General features: G+C 41.4%; 1 protein-coding gene across 14 annotated transcripts in view; it reads right to left on the bottom strand.

Moving 5' to 3' along the window:
- Positions 1-18,751, bottom strand: part of FOXP1 (forkhead box P1) — a 411,515-nt gene that overhangs the window by 232,045 nt on the left and 160,719 nt on the right. For 4 of the 14 annotated variants that reach the window (XM_023621178.2, XM_070238623.1, XM_070238620.1 and 1 more), the window contains exon 1: positions 3,943-4,272. The exons of the other annotated variants lie outside the window; for them this stretch is intronic. The gene's annotated coding sequence lies outside the window, so the exon portion shown is untranslated. Of the gene's footprint in view, positions 1-3,942; positions 4,273-18,751 lie in introns of those variants that run through there. 14 annotated transcript variants of the gene reach the window in all.

Below are 18,751 nucleotides of genomic sequence, written 5' to 3'. Positions count from 1 at the left end.
CATCAAGATACAAAGCATACATGTACTTCTAGGTCTCATCAGGTAAACGACCTGGTTCCCTTTAAATGTGCAAAAGGTATACCTGGAACACAATGCACCCAAAGGAGTTTTAAGGAGCAAGGTGCAGCCAAGGGGATTCTCCCCACCGTAGACAAACAGCGGGGTGGCCTGGGACACTAAACCAGCTCTGTCCTCTTACTCCTCTAGTAGGCATCGTTCTCATTCAAAATAGACAGGGAACCAAGCAACAGGAAGCACCCAGATGAAAGTCAGCGCCTCTCAACACAGCGTTACAAGAATGGAGGCTTCACACTTCCTGGTGTGTGGCACAGGCTTTTCAATTGTTCATCCTTCACCTGGCAAGATGCTACGGGAGCAGGTGGCAGTGAGGAGAGGCAGGGCTGGTGGCGGAGATTACAAAGGAAATTTAGGGGTTAAGGAAGCAGGTGATGAGGGCACGATGGAGGGGCCACAAGTGGCCCCAAGATGCTCAATGGGCCTACAGGTGGGGGTTCCATAGCAACTCTTAAAGAAAAGACGTGGGAGGAGGAAGCACGTAACAAGAGTAACAACAGCTGATGATTTTTTCATCTGAGATCATTTCCACAAATTGTGAATGAACTCTTCAGATGCCACCTTCAGTCTACCCACTGCTCCCAGTGGCAGGGGTCCCGTATCCTGGAAAGAGCATCTAGGAGCCAAGTTTAGGAAGAGAAGTCAGTGTGCTGACTGCGTTAGGAAGGCACCATCTTCCAATACCAAATTTTCATAATTATAACAGAAAGGCGTAAATTTTCTAATGCATGGCAGTTCAAAAAGTAATCAAGGGAATGAGCCGGAGGGCTATTTTAATGTATGCAAAGCTAGTGACCCACAGTAAATGGGAGGTAAGCCACAATGAATGCAAAGTAATGCACACATGCTGAAGTCCTGGTCTGATGAGGGACGGCTAAAATTAACACCCAATTAATTTCCGAATTGACAAACAAATGAAACCCATAAATCTACTTTCTCATTAATTTTCTTGTGGTATAATTTAAAGCAGTAATATGAGGGCAAAAACTGAGCATTATCCATCATAAATATCAAAAAGATAGCACTGTAACACCATAAATTATGCATATTACCTGTTGTTAAAAATGATTTATGTATTATCAACTTTATCGTGCACTGTAGATGTCTAGATCTATCTTTAAAAATCTGGAATTTCATTCAGCACTTAGGAAGAAAAAGTTCAGGAGCAATGAAATTGTCAAAAGCATGTTAAAAAAAAAAAAAAAAAAAACCAACAAAGTGGCCACTTATTTGGCCAAATGGGAGGTCAAAGCAAAACTGCAGTTTTCCCAGATCTTAGGTCAGTAGAAGTTGAGAATATCATGGAGGTGAGGGGCTGGGCCTCTGAGGGGAGGAGAAAGAAATCAGCTCTAGGAGTGCCCCTGTAGAAAGCACTGGCATATTTGTCCTAAAGGAGCTACTCCTCTCTCTTGCCTTCGAGAATGCAGGAAATGGAAGGTTTGGCACTGGAAAAGAATGGGCGCAGGCAGGATACATCGAGTGCATTTTCGGGGGAGAACTTACAGCTATGGGGAGTCTGTGAAACAAGGAATCCTCAGGTGGCAAGAAGTTTGGGAGGAAAGTGACATTCATTGTTAAAAATGTAAGATGGTAGCTCTCTTACCTTTATAATTCAAAGAAGGAAAAAAAAGAGGAACTAGTTTGTACTTATCAATTAAATCAGAAGTATATATTTATCAATGAAATAGAAGCAGCATTCACATTAAAATGATTTCCTTCTCTACCTCTCCACCTCCATTTGTTTAAGCGTTAAAAAAAAAAATCCTTTATCTTGAACTTTACTTTCAGGCACGCCTTGCACATATAGGAATTTCATACATAATTGGTGAATTTTTAACTAAATGATTAAATGACAGAAAAATCTAAGTCCAACCTCTCAATCAAAGGAGATCAAGCAAGCGCTTGTGCTAGCCACCACCTTTTATGTTCCTACTTCTAAAATATTCTATTTTCTGTACTACTTTGGAACAATTGACCATTTTGGAGTTCTGAAACTCAGAAAATTACTTAAGGCATTAGATCATTTTAAATCTTAATAGAAGTAGCATTGTCCCAGCCATTGGAATTTAAAGATAATCAACCAATGAAAAACTACCAAAACCAATGATGAACACTTACTTAATATACATAAAGACAGTTCAGATGGACCGGAAATGGTAGAGAATAGGATGTTTAATTTTCCCTGTAATTCATGACTCAGGATAGAGTCACTGGAATATAGGGTGTAATAAAATAATGTTCCTAACAAAAAGATGGTTTTTCTTCTCCACCGGACTTTCAAGGTGATGACAGGAGACTTCATGTTTCCAAGGCGAAGGCGTTTCTAAATTCCAATACCAGGCAGTAATGCTCAGACAAACTGTAGCAGTCTCATTCTCAAAAGCTGTCTTAATCAAACTTTCTTGGACGCTGTAATCTTTTTTACAAAACACCAATGTGTGCAAATAATAAGCATCCCACCCTATGAAAAGTTACAGATGTCTAATTTATATTTTCAGAATTTCACCTACTGTTGGTCTTATTTTCCTTCTCCCCCAGTAGACAAGAGTTTAAGTGCTGGAATCATAGCAACTGTGGGCAAACTATGAAAGTTAGAAGAGAGAAGCCGCTCTAGGTAACAGAAGGACAAAGGAGAACGGAGACTCACCCTCTGGCATATTAATCCAGACGAGCTCAAATAATTAAACAGAGACCAACAAGGAGGTTTGCCAGTGCAGTCCTAGGCTGTTTGCTTTGCCACAAGGAAGCTCCTGAAGCTTAGGGTATGACAGGGCCAGGTGTTCCGGGCAGCTCAATTAAAATGCATTTTTACAGAACAAAATAGATTTTAAGTTTGAGAACTAACAAAGCCTGACGAACTTTAATCGTTTGAACATTCAAACGTCTGAACTCTCACAAATAGCCCGGTGGAATAAAGTGACCGACAACCAATTCAGAACATTATTTTTTCATTTCCATATTTTATATAGTTTAATATACATGGGACCAGGTTCCTAACATCAATTAATGACTAGCATGTTCGATGACACACTTCACGTCTCTCTCACTTCGCCTCCAGCCCCTAACCGCTCTAGTGGCCAAAAGGAACAATATGTTCACAGCATCATGGCAACTTAGTGAATGCAGGCCATCAGAAGTCTGTTGCTCACATTTCTCCGTTGTGTGAAAGGGACAATTATTTAATTTTATCCTTCAAAAACTCCAATATGCATATACGTATTTCCCCCCCAAAGTTGCTCTCACAGATAGATTAGCAGGCTTTTTCTGATATAAAAGACTATCATTTGTTGAAGGTCATGACTCCTCAGCCTCCACCCTCACCCAAGTCAGTGCTGTATCCTTGTAATGTACAGCAGATGCTAGGAGACCTTGCCTAGTATTGAGACACAGGGCAAATTCAGAACCAGCAACAAACAATGATTCAAAAAACAAAAAACAAAGATGATGTGAGCTGAGTATTCTCCGCTGTTTGCAAAATATGACAAAGGGCAGGCTAGTGTTGGGTCTTATCTAATGTGATTCCCAGTGTCCAAAGGATAAGAGCCACACACGCCAAGCTGAATGAAGAAACACTTAATTAGAAATGATACAAGGCATAAACTCATCGTAAAATGAGACAGGTAAGAATAACAGGTAAGAATAAAAACACTAGCTTTTAAAAATAGATAATGTATATTCATTGCGTGCGTTCCTCCCAGCTAAGATGTCTCCATTCATATCACGGAGGATTTATTCAGAACACATCAAACTAAAAGTTACTCTTCCCTTTTCAAACTTCACAGAGTACATGCATCACATAGGATCATATGGAGCCCACACGACAACACACAATGCACACACAATAATACAAAAATACAAGGACTGTACCTTTCGAAGGTGATTGCCTTGTTCATAGCACTAGACTTTTTCTCCTCGACCTTCTAAGTCCTTGTTTGCTCCACAAAGAGTTTTCTAGCCATCTGATGTTCTATTACTGAGCTAGTGGCCTTTCAGGAGAGCTCTCTCCCTTCTGAAGAAAGCAAACAACTGCATAGATATCATTACACTAAGGAAATCTCTTAGAAAAACCAAACAACTTGCTAATCTCTCCAGCCCCTTCATCCAAGCAAAAGATAAGAAAAGCAAACCTAAGTCTGTTTCAACCACATTCCAGGGACAAGTTCCCCTTTTTCTTTCGTTATCAAAATTCTAGCATTTGAGTTTTTTTTTAATGTGGGAGTGTGTGTTTTTTAAAACAGACCTTGCAGGATAAACTGCTGCTCACACCCGCAAACAAAGCAATATTTGTTTAATAACGATTGCTGCCATGGGTACAGTAAACAAGGGGCCCAGCATTTGTGTTTATGAACAAACACATCATCTTACAAGAGCAATTTAACATTAACCAGGTGGAATAATCAACAGATTTCATAGGTGACACCAGGGGCAGGACTAATGTAAACAGAACCGGGGAGGAGAAAGGGGCCACTCTTCGGGAATCAAGGTCGAGGTAAATGCATTACAGAGTAAACAGCTGGGAGGAGGGCAGGATAAACAGTCATTCTTCTGACATTTAGAGAGGCAGAAAGGTTGCATGTTACATAGATCAGCTGCTGACCACCATGAAATCAAACCAGTTGGAGACCAGGCCTGCTTGTTTGCACAATGCCATGTTTGCTTATAAACAACAATTTGCTCTTACCAACCTCGCATTACTCATCACCATATAAGCCAGAGTGAATCCAGTAAAATCTGGTTAACTCTTTACTGGTGGCATTACTAAGAAATAAAATAAAACCATGGCCTCCTGTAAGAAAAAAAGAGGTCACCCCCAAATGAGGCAAAAAGAGCTCAGTCAACAGCCTTTAATTTCCCGGCTTGTAGATAAAAATAAAGCATCCACATGGTTTAAACTACAAAGGTTGGATTTGGGAACAGCTTTAAAAGACTGTTTTCACGCGTGAGTAACTATGCATTCATTTCCTGGGCTCATCTTTTATCAATGAAATATATGGGTCAAACACAGATTCGGATCTCGAATGTTTTATCTAGAAGGAAAACCCTGACGTTCCTTTCTCCCCGAGTTTCTTGTTCCAAGATATCTTTAAGTGCACCGGGTCCACAAACAAATAGACCTGTAGCATTCTCAACCACCCTGCACGAATCCAACTGTATCAGGTTATGATTTTGCCCTTAAAAAAGATTATATAAATAAATCAATCGGTTGATGTTACATTATAACCACTCAGGAGTTCATCTTGTCAGCTTATCAAAGAAATCTTAGGTCTTCAAAGCCAAGAGTGAATAAGTTCAATGTGTCCACTAACAAAAGTGTTACAAAGTAATGTTTTATCTTCAAAAATTTTCTTCATGTGTACTAAAGTAAAACAGCTTACTGCATATTATAAGAAAGTTATCGTGCTTTATCAGAGAGACTATATTTAGGTATACAATTTGCAATTAAACCATTAGTTTGAATTTTAACATTATTAAACTTTAATTTTGATACGTGTGAATAACATTCCTCTTTTACTTAAAATTTAATAAGTAAAATATACTGGAAAACAGTTTGGTAATTTATGTATATCTTACACTGATAATCAGTTAATTAATTTCTTAAAATTCTAGATTATGTCAGCGCAAAGTATGGCACAACACTGTCTGCTGAAGAGCCAAAGCAAAATCTGAAAATGAAATTAAAAAAACTAAAGATACGCCTCAGAGGATAGTTACATTAGTAACTATCAGATTATTGGAATTTCCATCTTCGTCTAAAAACTTAACAAAATTTTAGTGGTCTCCCCGCCCACCCCTGATCCCCACCCCCAGTTCCACTATAAACTTCTTAACCTTTTCTAGCTGCTCTTGTTTACATCTCCTGTTTCAATGACCTAACCTTTGTTCTGCAACCGTAAAGTCACGAAGTAATACAAGCGTTGAGTGTTTTCTTTTGTTTTTTTGTTTTGTTGTGCTGTGGTTTGTTTCCTAAGTCCCTCTTTGCTGACAAACCAACCCCAAACCAACACTGCCCCAAGGCCTCAGCAATGTCTGGGGAAGAAATGTCCACTGAGCACTGAGTGTCCTAGTAGGAGGGACTTTCTTAGGCTCACAGACCTGTTACCACCTTAGAGACAGGGAGGGACTCTGAGAACCCACCATTTTCTGCCCTAGAAAGCCCGCCGGGGCTTGAGCTGTTCCACTGCCCTGGAGAAGGACACCCACCCTGGCTCAACCCTGAAGATGATGGAAGTCTGGCTGCTGGAACAACTAACAGAGACTCTTCCTCCAAAGCTTTGGGAACTGAACCTTCACAAATTCCATGCTCGCTAACTTTGCGCACAGCTGAGATGACAGGAGACAAAGAAAAGTGAAGCATCTCAATCCGATGTCCTAGTGAAACTCAAGAGAGGAAAAAATGAAGAAGAGAAAGTAGAATGCTGCGTCTGCCATCCTCATTCCCCATCTTCATTGGAAAATGCTGATTACCCACTATCTGTGCTACCAGTCTTTTCCAGGAATTCTCCTGACCTTCATTTCTATTTTCTTTTCCTAAAGCCTGGATGAACTGGACCACCGGTAGAGGATTATAAACAGAGTTTACAATTCTAAATGGTAATCCAAAGAGTGGTAACCATTTCCCTTGATACAGGCCAATAAGTGAACCGTGGAGTTTTTAAAGCCAAGCTTAACCTAGGCACGGAATCCTCACCCACACGGGACTTCTCTGTATTCCCAGACAATTCCACCGATTCCTTACCATCAGTAGCAAGAATAACGTGCCTTTTTCCTCTACCCTAGTTGTGTTGGTAAACTTGTCCTAATCCACCATTATTTTTAGCTGTATGTGCCCAATTTACTTATTTTTTCCCCATGGACCGTAAATTTTAAAAGATTTATTTACTACATAAAACAACTGAGAGAGAGAGTCCATTTATTAAGGAGTCTTTCATATAACCTGTTTAATAAACTATTCTAAAAACTGAAAACAATCCAGAAGAAGCTCTGGGGAGACCCAAGACTGGAAAGGACTGATTTATTCTTTACCTAACTCTTCTCTGAGATGAAAATCTTACAAATTCTGAAATTCTTAGAGTGGTCATGTCATCTGAGTGGCCACTTGAGCCTCAAGCATTCACTCCTACTTCTACCTTCATTATTTCTGCCATCTCCATCCATTCCACCACCAATGCCATTTTTAAAAATGTATTAACTTTTAACAAACATATAAATCTATTTCGGAGGAAACTTTACATCACTTGGTCAAATGGAAACCAGTATGTATCCCTTTGTAGAAGAGAAAGACCTTGTAATAAATGTAATACAACCTGACCAATGTTATTAAATTCTAGCTAGATCCTGCTGTCCACAAAGGCTCTGAGCGGGAGCCATGTTCTTCCTTTGTTAAATAACGAGCTTACAACTGGAAAAGAGAGATTAAAGACATGCTAGTACCGAATGCAGACTTTCTCCTTGGCTTTATCAGAAGGATTAAAACAGACTAAAAATGGAATTGCTTCAACATCAAATTACAATAATGAAAATTGGTGAATGATTTATGAATCACCTAAAAATCCTCTTCCAACACACCAGTGAGAGGTACAAGCTTATGTGTTGGGGAACTGACCCAGAGGAGACTAAGAAACTCACATGAAGACCAGGCTACATCCTGACTCCTAAGCACATTACTCCTAACAGTGCAACACACATAGCACTTATCTAGCCTACTGTGTAACTTATGCTGGTAGAGAAATAAATAGTCAGTTGACTAGATTCTCTACTCTTGTCCCCAAAGTGAATGGGGATCCTGGGTTGTGGGTACTATGCTTGTAGCAGACAACGTAAAAATCGAACTGGCATATCCAACATATGCTTCCCTCCCAGGCCTGCCTTTTCGCACACCATCCAAGAACAAGTGCATCAGCCACTCAAGTAGAGCAGCCTTTCTTCAATGCAAGTTCAGAGTTTATTCAGTACCAAGTAACTACTGTATGATAAAAACGATACGCATATCATTCAAATGCTTTATTGGTCAAAAAGACGGATGCTTTTATTAGTCCAACCTTTTTGTAATGGAGTGCCACTGATGACCCAGCATTAGCCTCATTCCCTGTTATTAATCACACTTCTAAGAGCTCATTTTGCTTTAAAATCTTAAGAAATTGCTATAATTTAAAGACATGGTGTCTACATAATGGGAAATGCCTCATAGATTGTATCATTTCACAAAATACGGTATTTTTTTAAACGGGAACAATGGCCATGATGCTCAGGTATTACAAAATGGGATTAATTTATACATATATATAAAAGAAAAGCGAGACGTAAGCTGTCTTTTGTATTTGTGGCTTCCCACATCTGTACACTTTAATCACTACTGTGGGGAAGCTGATTAATCCCAAAGCCTAGGCGTATAGTTTACATAGATTAAATCAATATAACACTCCCAAACAAATGAAAAATACAAATGAAAGGGAGAAAAGATGTGAAAACACATCGTTTGCTTTAAAAAAATTCCATGAGTGGTATATTCCTCAATCACCACCTATAATTCCTGTGCCTTGTCTGTCCATGGGAAGAGTAAAGCAAGCTCTTCAATAAGTGACTTCAGGACAAACTACAGGTATCTGCCAATTTACTTTCAGTGTGATTTCAATAATATAATGATGCCCTTAACGTGTAAGTCCTCATCTCATTAAACCACCCTTCATGACCATTTAGCAGAGCTGAATAATACTATAAAGGAGCATCTGAAAGAGTTTTTCAAAATACAGAGCTAAAATAAATTTTTTCAAATACCCCTTCAATTCTTACTAGCACACAATTAGAACACAACATACACAAATCTTTAAATCTTGCATATACACAAAAATGGTGACATTATGTTACATGACAAATGAAAGGTAGGCTCCAATCAGGCACAAAGATTATGAACAGCTCTGATGTGAATGCTGGGAAGAACAGAGAATCAGTCAGCCTAAAGTCAAGAACCAGATACCATCCTACAGGTAGCAAGGGTTGAACTCAGAAACTGGTGAAACAGCCAGAAGCTGGTGACAAAGTATAGGTGGGGCTGGGCATCAGACTGCTCAGTGATATGTAATCACAAGCTGTAACTGAGGGGCCCCTTCTCACAGATATATGCTCCCCCATGTGGTGTCAAATGGTCAAGATAAGCACCTAGACCTTGTACCCCCACTCTGACTAGTAAAAAGGCCAACTTCTGTACCTATTGCTCAAGAGCTAGGAGCAAGTGCTGAGCCAGGCAGGATATTTAGGAAGAGACTGTGACAGACATGCCAACAAGGGCAGAGCTTGAGGTGCCCTGAATAGGTAGAATGGGCATCAATAGCAGGATCATTGATGGCAGCCTCCCTTCACCCACTGGGTGTTGGGCCATTGGATGGCTACAGTGTGGATGGTGGGACCATCTGATGTGTGGTGACTCTCGATTCTCAACAGGACTCATTCATCAACTAAACACTCAAAGGAACTTTGGAAAGGTGTTGCTCCTCCTTGGCATTTCACATGGTAAATGTGAGGGGTGGGGGTCCTGGACATCTTTAGAGCAGAAACAACACCTGGTACCAAGTACACAACTTATAAGAGAGGCCACAGGGCCCATTAGCATTATCAATACCTGAGTTAAGACTGGTCAAAGATCATAGCCCATGGATAACAAACTGATGGAAGAGGCCAGTGTATTTATCCAAAAGCAGACCCTGTGACACTTTCCTGAGGAGCCCCATACAGCTGCAAGGGCTCTGCCTCACAACAAGGCTTTCCACACAGAACCACATATGCCTCCCACAGATGAGGAAGTTCTCACTATTTACACTGCAACCGTGGTGCAGACCTCGGCCACACAAAGCATGGTTCTGTGGAGGGTGGCATGGGCGTCACCTGGGAGCTTGTTAGAAATGCAAATTCTTTGGCCCATCTCAGACCTACTGAATGAGAATCTGCATTTTAATAAGATTCCCCAGGTGATTCAGAGGCACACTAAAGTTTGAGAAGGCAGGTGTGGTGGAAAGGGAGCAGCCACTGGACCAGACACACTTGAATTTGATTCCCTACTCTGCCAATTTTAGATTTTTAATAAGACACCTAACCACTCTCTCTTTCCATTTCCTCATTTCTAAAATCATACCAGTCTGCATCTGTGTTCACTCATCCTTCTAGGTAATATTTATTTTGTACCTAATACGTGCCAAGCCCTAAGTGTTGGGGGCAACAACAGGGAACAAAAATCAATACAGATCCATGGACATGGAGGTGATTGTCTAATGGGGAAGACACACATGAATCAATTAGTCATATAAATAAGCAGAGATTAGAACTGTGATAAGTGCTACTATGAAAAATGCACGGTGCTCTCAGAGCACACAAAGCTAATATACGTAAAGTGCCTTGTATGTACTTGGTGCTCAATAAATCACAGTGATTATTAGTAGCCCATAAAATCCAGACCTTTGGGAAGCCACTAAAAAATTCCCAAGTGCAGCATACTCTTCACCCTATCATAAAAAGAGCCTGAAGTAGGACTGTGCTCTCAGTTAAATTATTTTTAAAAACGTTTGCCTGTTTTTCTCTGGCTATAGAAAGAATATAACATCAATAAAGACAACATTTCTTCTAATGACAGCTTAGAGAACGACATTAACTTTCTGGGTTATTACTGAGAATTAGCTCTTGTTTACCAAGGTGTAGTTAAAAAAGGAAAAATGCAGAGCAGGGCAGAGGGTAATACAGCAAGCCAGCCTTCTTCTAAGCAGTCTTTTGATTATCATTTTAAAGCCTCGATACCCAAAGAAAAATCTCTAATTGGCTTTTCAGCGGCATTTCTCCTTTGTATAGGCAGTTAGTTGAAGTCAAGAAAGTACATGCTAATAATTGCAGACAGGATTAGCAACTTGTATCTTATATTGTGGACACAAGTGGTTAATTATTAGTGTACTTAGCACATGTCTATACAGTGGGAAAACTACATTGAACAGGAAGCAGAGTGCCCCTGACCTAATCCCCACCACCAAGGACACACAGCCCAGGAGCGGGTGACTTGAGTCTACCATATTGAATGGGAAGCTTTCATAACATTACAACTAGGTGTGTTCAAGGCTGCCTTAAAACAGCCCTCCAAACTCTACCAGGTCTTCCCTTTGCTCATTTCCCATGAATTCATGAACCTTACATAAAAATTTTAAATACGATGTAGTAGTTCTCTCTGTTTGTTCAAGTTTTTAGTTCTTTTTCAAAAAGTTGGCTTCTGTCCAACAGGTGGATGTTTGTGATGGGAGAATTCTGACTTCCTTTGATCAGAATGTCCCTGATCAAAGAATACAAAACAAGAGTTGGTTTGGAATAGGCAGAGAAGTTGGGGCATGTGTATCACAGGAAACAGAGTTTGTGTTAAGACTTCAAGATCTTAACTCACAGTAGCTAAGTGATAGAGCCATCAGCTCACAAGCCAGAGCATCTATTTTGATTTTTATAAGTTGACATATTATTAGATGGAATAGGACAGAGCCATTGGCAGTTTGGTTAGCAGTCAAAAGTGGGTGGCTTCCATTTATTACTGCCTGGAATAAGATATATCTTTAGGATAATTTCCCGTGGACCCAACTATTAAAAATGAATAGTATGAAGGAAAAAGATACACCTCAGGGGACATTTGGTAATGTCTGGAAACATTTTTGGTTGTTATAACTTGGAGGAAGAGGTGGTACTGGGAGGCTAGGGATGCTGCTAAACAACCTACAATGCACAGGACAGCCTCCGTGGCAAAGAATTATCCAGTACCCATGTCAACAGCATCATGGTGGAGAAAACCGTCCTATGTGAATTTGTACTGTTTTTATTATGGGGTCAAAGAAATGAGTCCTATTTCTTGTTCAATAATAAATTTATAATGTGCCTTAAAATTTTAATGACCTGTGATTTTTGCTTGCATTTCTACTTCATAAATACTACTGAACTGAGCACCTATTATAGGTCAGGGTAGGCAAGACTTAGGTGACGCCCTGACATTTGAATGGAGTACTGTATTTCAAGAGGGTGGGCCTGAGGAAGGCTGAGATGGGCTGAGGGAGGGCATGCGCACAAACCAATAGGAGGAGAGGTGCCTGGAAATGCAAGTGGCTAAGCCTGAAAGTGAAGACTACAGGTGGAACATTAATTGAACAGAGAGCAGAGAAAGGCTGGGATATGACAAGCTTTTCAGGATACTGGTAGAAGTACCCAGGACACTGATAGAAGTACCCAAGACAGGGCTAAAACAAGCAGCCCGGGGGACAAATTAGGAAGCTTAATGAAAAGAAGGCTGGACGTCCCTCCCACTTCTTGAGCTCCTCCTCTATTGAAGTTTCGTTCTCCTAGTGATGTCTCCCTCTCCCACTTGTACCTCTAAACTCTCCCTCTCCCTCTGTCAACTATGGATACCAGTCTTAAAATAATCTTTCTCCACCTCAAGTGTCTCTTCCGGCTCCCTCCTGCTCTCTCCTGCCTTTTATTGCCAACTAATTGAAAGAAGTATACCTCACTGTCTCCATTGTGTCTACTTCCTCCCTCCCACTGGTTCTTCAGCCCACTGCAAGCTGGCTTCTGCCCCACCTCTCTGCTGAAAATATTCCTACCACAGTTGCTAATGAGCTTGGAGTTGCTAAATTCAATTGACACTTTTCAATCCTTACCTTACTTGACCTCTTGAGAACACATGACTGTCATTCATGTTGTCTCTCTTGGGAAAAAAAACCAAAAAGACCTCTTCTTCTCTTTGCCTCCAGGTTTTCCTGCTTATCCTGCTTCCCTGCCTACAGGTCTGGTGGCTCCTTCTCACTCTCTTTAATGAGCTTAACTTCCTCTGCTCATTCTTAAATGTTCCATCTTGCCTAGAGTCCCATCCTCAGCACTCCGAAGCTGTAAAGCAGGGGTTGGCAAACTTTTTCCAGAAAGGGCCAGATAGTACATATTTCAGACTTTATAGGCCACAAAGTCTCCGTCCCAACTACTAGGAGTGGTGGCTTTGTTGTAGCACAAAGGCAGCCAGAAACAATATGTGAACAAATGGGCGTGGCTGGGTTCCAATGAAGCTCTATTTACCAAACAGGTGGCAGCTGGACTTGGGCCACAGGCCTGTCCTTTGCTGACCTCTGCTCTAAAGCGCCATCCCTCGAAGACCTTGTCTTTCCCATGGCTTCACCTCACGTCTCCCTATACCAGTGACTTCTGAATCATTTCAGGATTCAACCACAATATCCTTCCAGAACTGCAGACCCCTATTCCTACAACCTTCTGGACATTTCTACTTTGATGTCCTAAAAGAACCTCAACTTTGTCTCAAACTGAGATCATCTAATTCTTCCTCCATCCAAGCTCTAAGCCAGGGGTTTTCTGGAAGGGGTCACATTCCGACTCAGGAATTATCTGATAGTCTATTAGCAATGCCATCCACTCTACCTCCTGTTTAAATAACATCTGCTTCTCCATACCCTTGCCTTGGAGCATGCCCCCATCACTCTACAACTCCGAATGCGAATTAATGCATCTCCTAGTCTGGTCACACCACAGCATGTCTGATGGTGTCACCACCTTGCTCCAATGGGGCCTCCTCCAATGGCTCCCTACTGCCTCAAGTGTGAAGTCCCGAACCTCTAGGCCTGCTCCGTCCAACACAAAAGCCACTGGCCACATAAGACTACCGAGCACTAAAAACGTGGCCAACGTGACCGCAGAACTGAATTTCTAATGTATGTGTAATTTTAATACAAATCAGTTATTTAAACTTAAAAACTAATACTCAGTTAAGTTACTAGGAAACTTTTAAGTATGTGTTGAATAATTTGGGTATGTGGATCCACTTTTCAACTGTATGTTTTATGAATTTAAATACAACATTTAAATAAAAAGTATTTCTAAGGAAATTTTCATGTCTGACGAGATGATTTTTCAGACTTGGTATGAAAGAAAAGAACGTAAAATGTGTCTTTCATAATTTTTTATACTGATTATATGTTGAAATGATGATATTTTGGATAAATTAAATAATATTATAATTCATACCTGATTCTTTTTACTCTTTCAATGCAGCTAATAGAAAATTTAAAATTCCTTATGGGGCTCTCATTTTATTTCTATTGCCCAATGCTGGGCCAGGCTCATGGCCCTTCTTGAGCTGGTTGTCCTAGTGTGCTCTCACTTACTCGCTCTCTCCTCTCCACTCCTTCCTTATCTGTGTTGTGGCCACACTCAACAACTGACTGATACCTGTGTACCTCCACTCTCATGTTCCCTCTACCTCTGTGTCATTGCCATGAATCTTTATGGAGCTAATTCCTTCTGAACCTCAAAACAGCTCAAGCTAAGAAGCTGTTACAGACAACCCCCACCACCAAGTCTTGAATAGGCATTCTCCCAATGGGTCTCATCAAAAGTTTCATACTAAACTCTTGCAGAGCAATCACTACACTGCATTGCAATTTTATGAATGATTAACTGTAAGCCAGGGATCAAGGCTTGTACTTAACAGAGTACCAGGCAGTTTGATAAATAATTCACCATCAGATGAATGAATGAATGAGATACTGTGCAGCTAAAACCAATAACCTGGGAGCTGGCTGATCATAAGAGCCAAGGTGGTATCAATGAAGTTTCTCACATTTCCAGCCCAGTGACTGGAAGAATAATGACGTTCTTGTGAGAACAGCCAAGTGAGGGGAAGAGGTTGTTCTCAGGAGAGAAGCAGAAGTGAAAGCAAGAGCTAGTGGAGAGTCATCAGTACAGAGGTGACACTTCGAAGGGAGTGGGTAAGATTGAAAGGGGAGGGGAAGTGTCCTTGGAACAAACCACAGTCAATTCCTATATCTGGGAAATAGGAAGAGTGACATCTACTGAGCATTAAGTCCTAGTCCTCACAACTATCCTGTGGGGGACATATTAACCTTTATTTCTTAGAAGACGACACTGAAGGTGAGGGAGTATTAACATACATACATACACATATACAAAGCTAGTAGACAAACATTTGAACATCAAAGTCATTCAATCTCCATCCACTACACTATAGAGGTGCAATCAGGGGTAGAGCCCTAGAGAGTGACACAGAAGTTAGAAGGGAGTTTCAAGAAGGAAGGGGTGGTTGGTGGTTTCAAGTGGTTTAGAGAGGTTAAGTATGATAAGATGATGGAGAAGGCACAAGGGAATTCCCCCACCCAACATCAAATATCTTCATCCTTCTAACTTCTCTCTTAAACCCCTGCCCTCCACCAGCTATCACCCCTCCAACACCAACCTCCCTCTCTCTACTGGCTCTCTCGTTTTAGCCTATAAATACACTCAGGGAAATCTGACCCTAAAGGGTCACATCCACATTACTCTTCTACTCCTCTCGCGTCCACCCTTCAATCTCTTTCCCCAATTCAGTTAAGTGTCTTGAAAGGGTGCTGTCTCCAAGTTTTTATCTCCTACTTGTAACTCTCTGCATTGTGGACTCTCAATTCTCCAGGCTAGGATAGTGTTCCTAAACTCCAAAGCTAGAATCAAGTATTTCACCCAGATCTGGGCAGGAAGGCTGTGGTAGAACCCTGGGGGCAGCACTGACAACAGGCAGCCAGGGGACGCGGACGCAGGTGGCACCAGGACATACTAGGAAATGTGGCGGAACCCAACAGACTAGAAGTGCTCTGTCACACCTGACACTGAAGGCCACTCTTGAAACTTCTCCCACAGCCTCCCTGAGACCACACCCCCTGGTTCACCGTGTGCCTCTGAAACCCTTCACACCTCCTTGGTCATTTTTTAAAGACTTCACTACCTCCATCCACGCATTCAGTGTTGGTGTACTTTAAGGCTCCCCAGGGCCCTCTATTTATGCTTCACCCCAGTGTGTTCAATGATTACTCCAGACTGGATCCCCAACAACTACTCCTCTCCCTTATTGGTTATTCCCACCACTCAAAGCCTATCAGATTCCCTAAAACTCAACATGTCCCAAACTGAGCAGTCTTTCCTCAAACCTGTTACTTTCCTGATCAGGAAAAAGTCAGTGTCATTTCCTCTGACACTCAGTTGAGCACCAAGACCTGGTAATTTTCAGTCTACGTATCTGTCAAATTTATCCCCATTCTTTCTCTTTTTTTTTTTTAAAGATTTTATTTTTCCTTTTTCTCCCCAAAGCCCCCTGGTACATAATTGTGTATTTTTATTTGTGTGTCCTTCTAGTTGTGGCATGTGGGATGCCGCCTCAGCATGCTTGATGAGCGGTGCCATGTCCGCGCCCAGGATCCGAACCGGCAAAATCCTGGGCCGCTGAAGGGGAGCACACGAACTTAACCACTCGGCCACAGGCACAGCCCTTATCCCCATTCTTTTCATCATGGCCATGGCCATCCAGCCCTCATCATCTTTCTCCTGCAATACACAAGGAACTTCTGCTACTATCATAAACATCAAAAGCCAAACTGCCCCCATCTAGAATATACAACTACGTACTGGGGGGCTTTGGAGAAAAGAAGGAGAGAGAGAAAGAGAAAAAGAAAGAAGAGTGGCAACAGATGTTAGCTCAGAAGCCAATCCTAAAAAAAAAGGCCAATCTGGTCAAGTCACTCCCTTGCTCGCAAACCTCACAAAGCTGCCCCATTCTCAAAGGATAATCTTAATTCCTTTGCATAGAATAACAGGGCCTTTGTGTACCTTCCCAGACTTCTCTCCTGCTGTCCTCCTCCACTAACTCAACACTACTCCCGATTACTTGCCATTTTCTGAACCCACTTGGCTCTTTCATATTTCTGCATATGCTGTTCCCTCCCTCTCGGATGCCCTTTTTCTACTTTAGTCTGTAAACTCCTATGAATGCTTTGAAACCGAGAACAAATGTTATCTTTAGAGAGGAGATATTTCATCCTAGGTGCTCCAGATGGACTTTATTTTTAAATTGGCCAAAAGTCAGGCACATTTCAACATGATAATGACTAAACTTCTCTTCCCACTAGGCCAAGAGTATCCTATCACTGTTTCACTAGCGCTTAAGAGTACTGGATACTCAGTAGTCACTCAGCAAAAGTTTGCTGAATGAAAGAATGAATGAATGAGGTCATGAGCAATGGAAGGATGTAGAGTCTAGGCATGGGCAATCAATCACAGTGCCTGGAGTATGGCAGCTACTCAATAAACTGACAATCCCTGTCCTCTTACAGAGTCAGGAGGCGATCAAAGAGAAAAAATGCTGAAGATTCTGAGTTTAGAAAAGGGAAGTTTAACAAGTCACATGACCACCATCTTTATAGTAAAAGAGGAATTAGATCATCTGCTGAGATCAAATGAAGGTATAGCAGAGGCCCAAGTGAAGTAGACAATTTCTACGATGGTCAGCGTGGTGAATGAAAGGAATCTAAAACCACCAACACTGGATTGATGAGCCCACGAAGCCTTGCTTAATTGAGTCCAGAATGCAGAGCTGTGTCCTCAGCATGGTTTTGAGAGGACCACCAGCAGTACTCGTGAGCTTAGGAAGAACAGAGGACTCCATCGAAGATGAGGTTGGGAGTTGCCAAGGCCAAAGCAGTGGAGGGAGAAGGGACAGGGGAGAGAGAACTGGTAGAGTTGACTATTGAAATGGCTAGCTGTGGGCTCTCTGCCGGGTGGGGCGGCAAGGAGACACAGGATGGAGAAGATCAAGCAGGATCAACGCGAGTGATGGGAAGGCTCTGACCATATGGACGATTTGAAGTTTCTGGGTAAAACATATATAGCAAAAAACTCGTTTAGACAAGCCTCTATAATCATCTAGCAAGTCAAAGGGTGAGGAGGATCCAGCACCTCACACAGTGACACACAATAGGTGCTCAGTAGACCTTTACTGAATAAACAAGTCAATGACTGCGTGGGACAGAATCATCCCCTCACCCAGTGGTCCTAAATGAGTAGCCAGCATCTAATTTATCATCAAGCTCATTAGAGAATAATCACAGATTAACAGTGTATGCCAAGGACACCTCACAGACTAGTTGTTTTGACAAGGTTATATTTGACATTATTCTAACACGATAATGTAGGCAATATGTTTAAGAGTTAGGAATACTCAGCAACAAGAGTACCCATATCTGCCAGGACCTGGCACATTATAAACAGCCAGTAAATAACTCTTGAATGAATGAATGGATACATAAGGGGATGAACGAATGAAAGAACACACATTAATTATAATGCCTACAATAAATACCAGCTACCTTTCAAAATCATCGCTCACTGAACAATATTCACCAAAGTCAGACTGAACAAGCAACATGGAACGAAGAGTTAAGGCATCTTGTTCCCCAGAAATTTAGATGATGCAAAGGCCTAACTGGGAGGCGGCAGTGTGTGAAGGCGTCTGATTCTGCTGCTCGCCAATGCATTTGCTGCATAAACGCTAAGCTGTCAATCCCCTTTGCCTGGGTAGCCACAGTTCAAAAGTGGCTCAATCCGGTCAGCAATGAGCTCTCTATTTAATGCCTCTTACTTCATAAACTACTAGGTATGGCTCAATTCTCTGAACAACTGGGAAGGAAACAGAGCTGATAAGAGAATTAATGCTTTCTTCCCAAATCACATCATCTGGGATAATAAAAGCATGTTAAACAAATAACTCTTAAAAGACATAGGAGAAAAACATTTTAACATGAAGCTCTAAGCTATACTGATGTTTAGACGTATTACCGGGGGGAGG

This window comes from Equus caballus, chromosome 16 (genome assembly GCF_041296265.1).
Source record: "Equus caballus isolate H_3958 breed thoroughbred chromosome 16, TB-T2T, whole genome shotgun sequence".
In the NCBI taxonomy this organism is placed as follows: domain Eukaryota; kingdom Metazoa; phylum Chordata; class Mammalia; order Perissodactyla; family Equidae; genus Equus; species Equus caballus.
The sequence above is the reverse complement of the archived record's forward strand: the minus strand, read 5'-3'. Positions and strand labels throughout refer to the sequence as shown.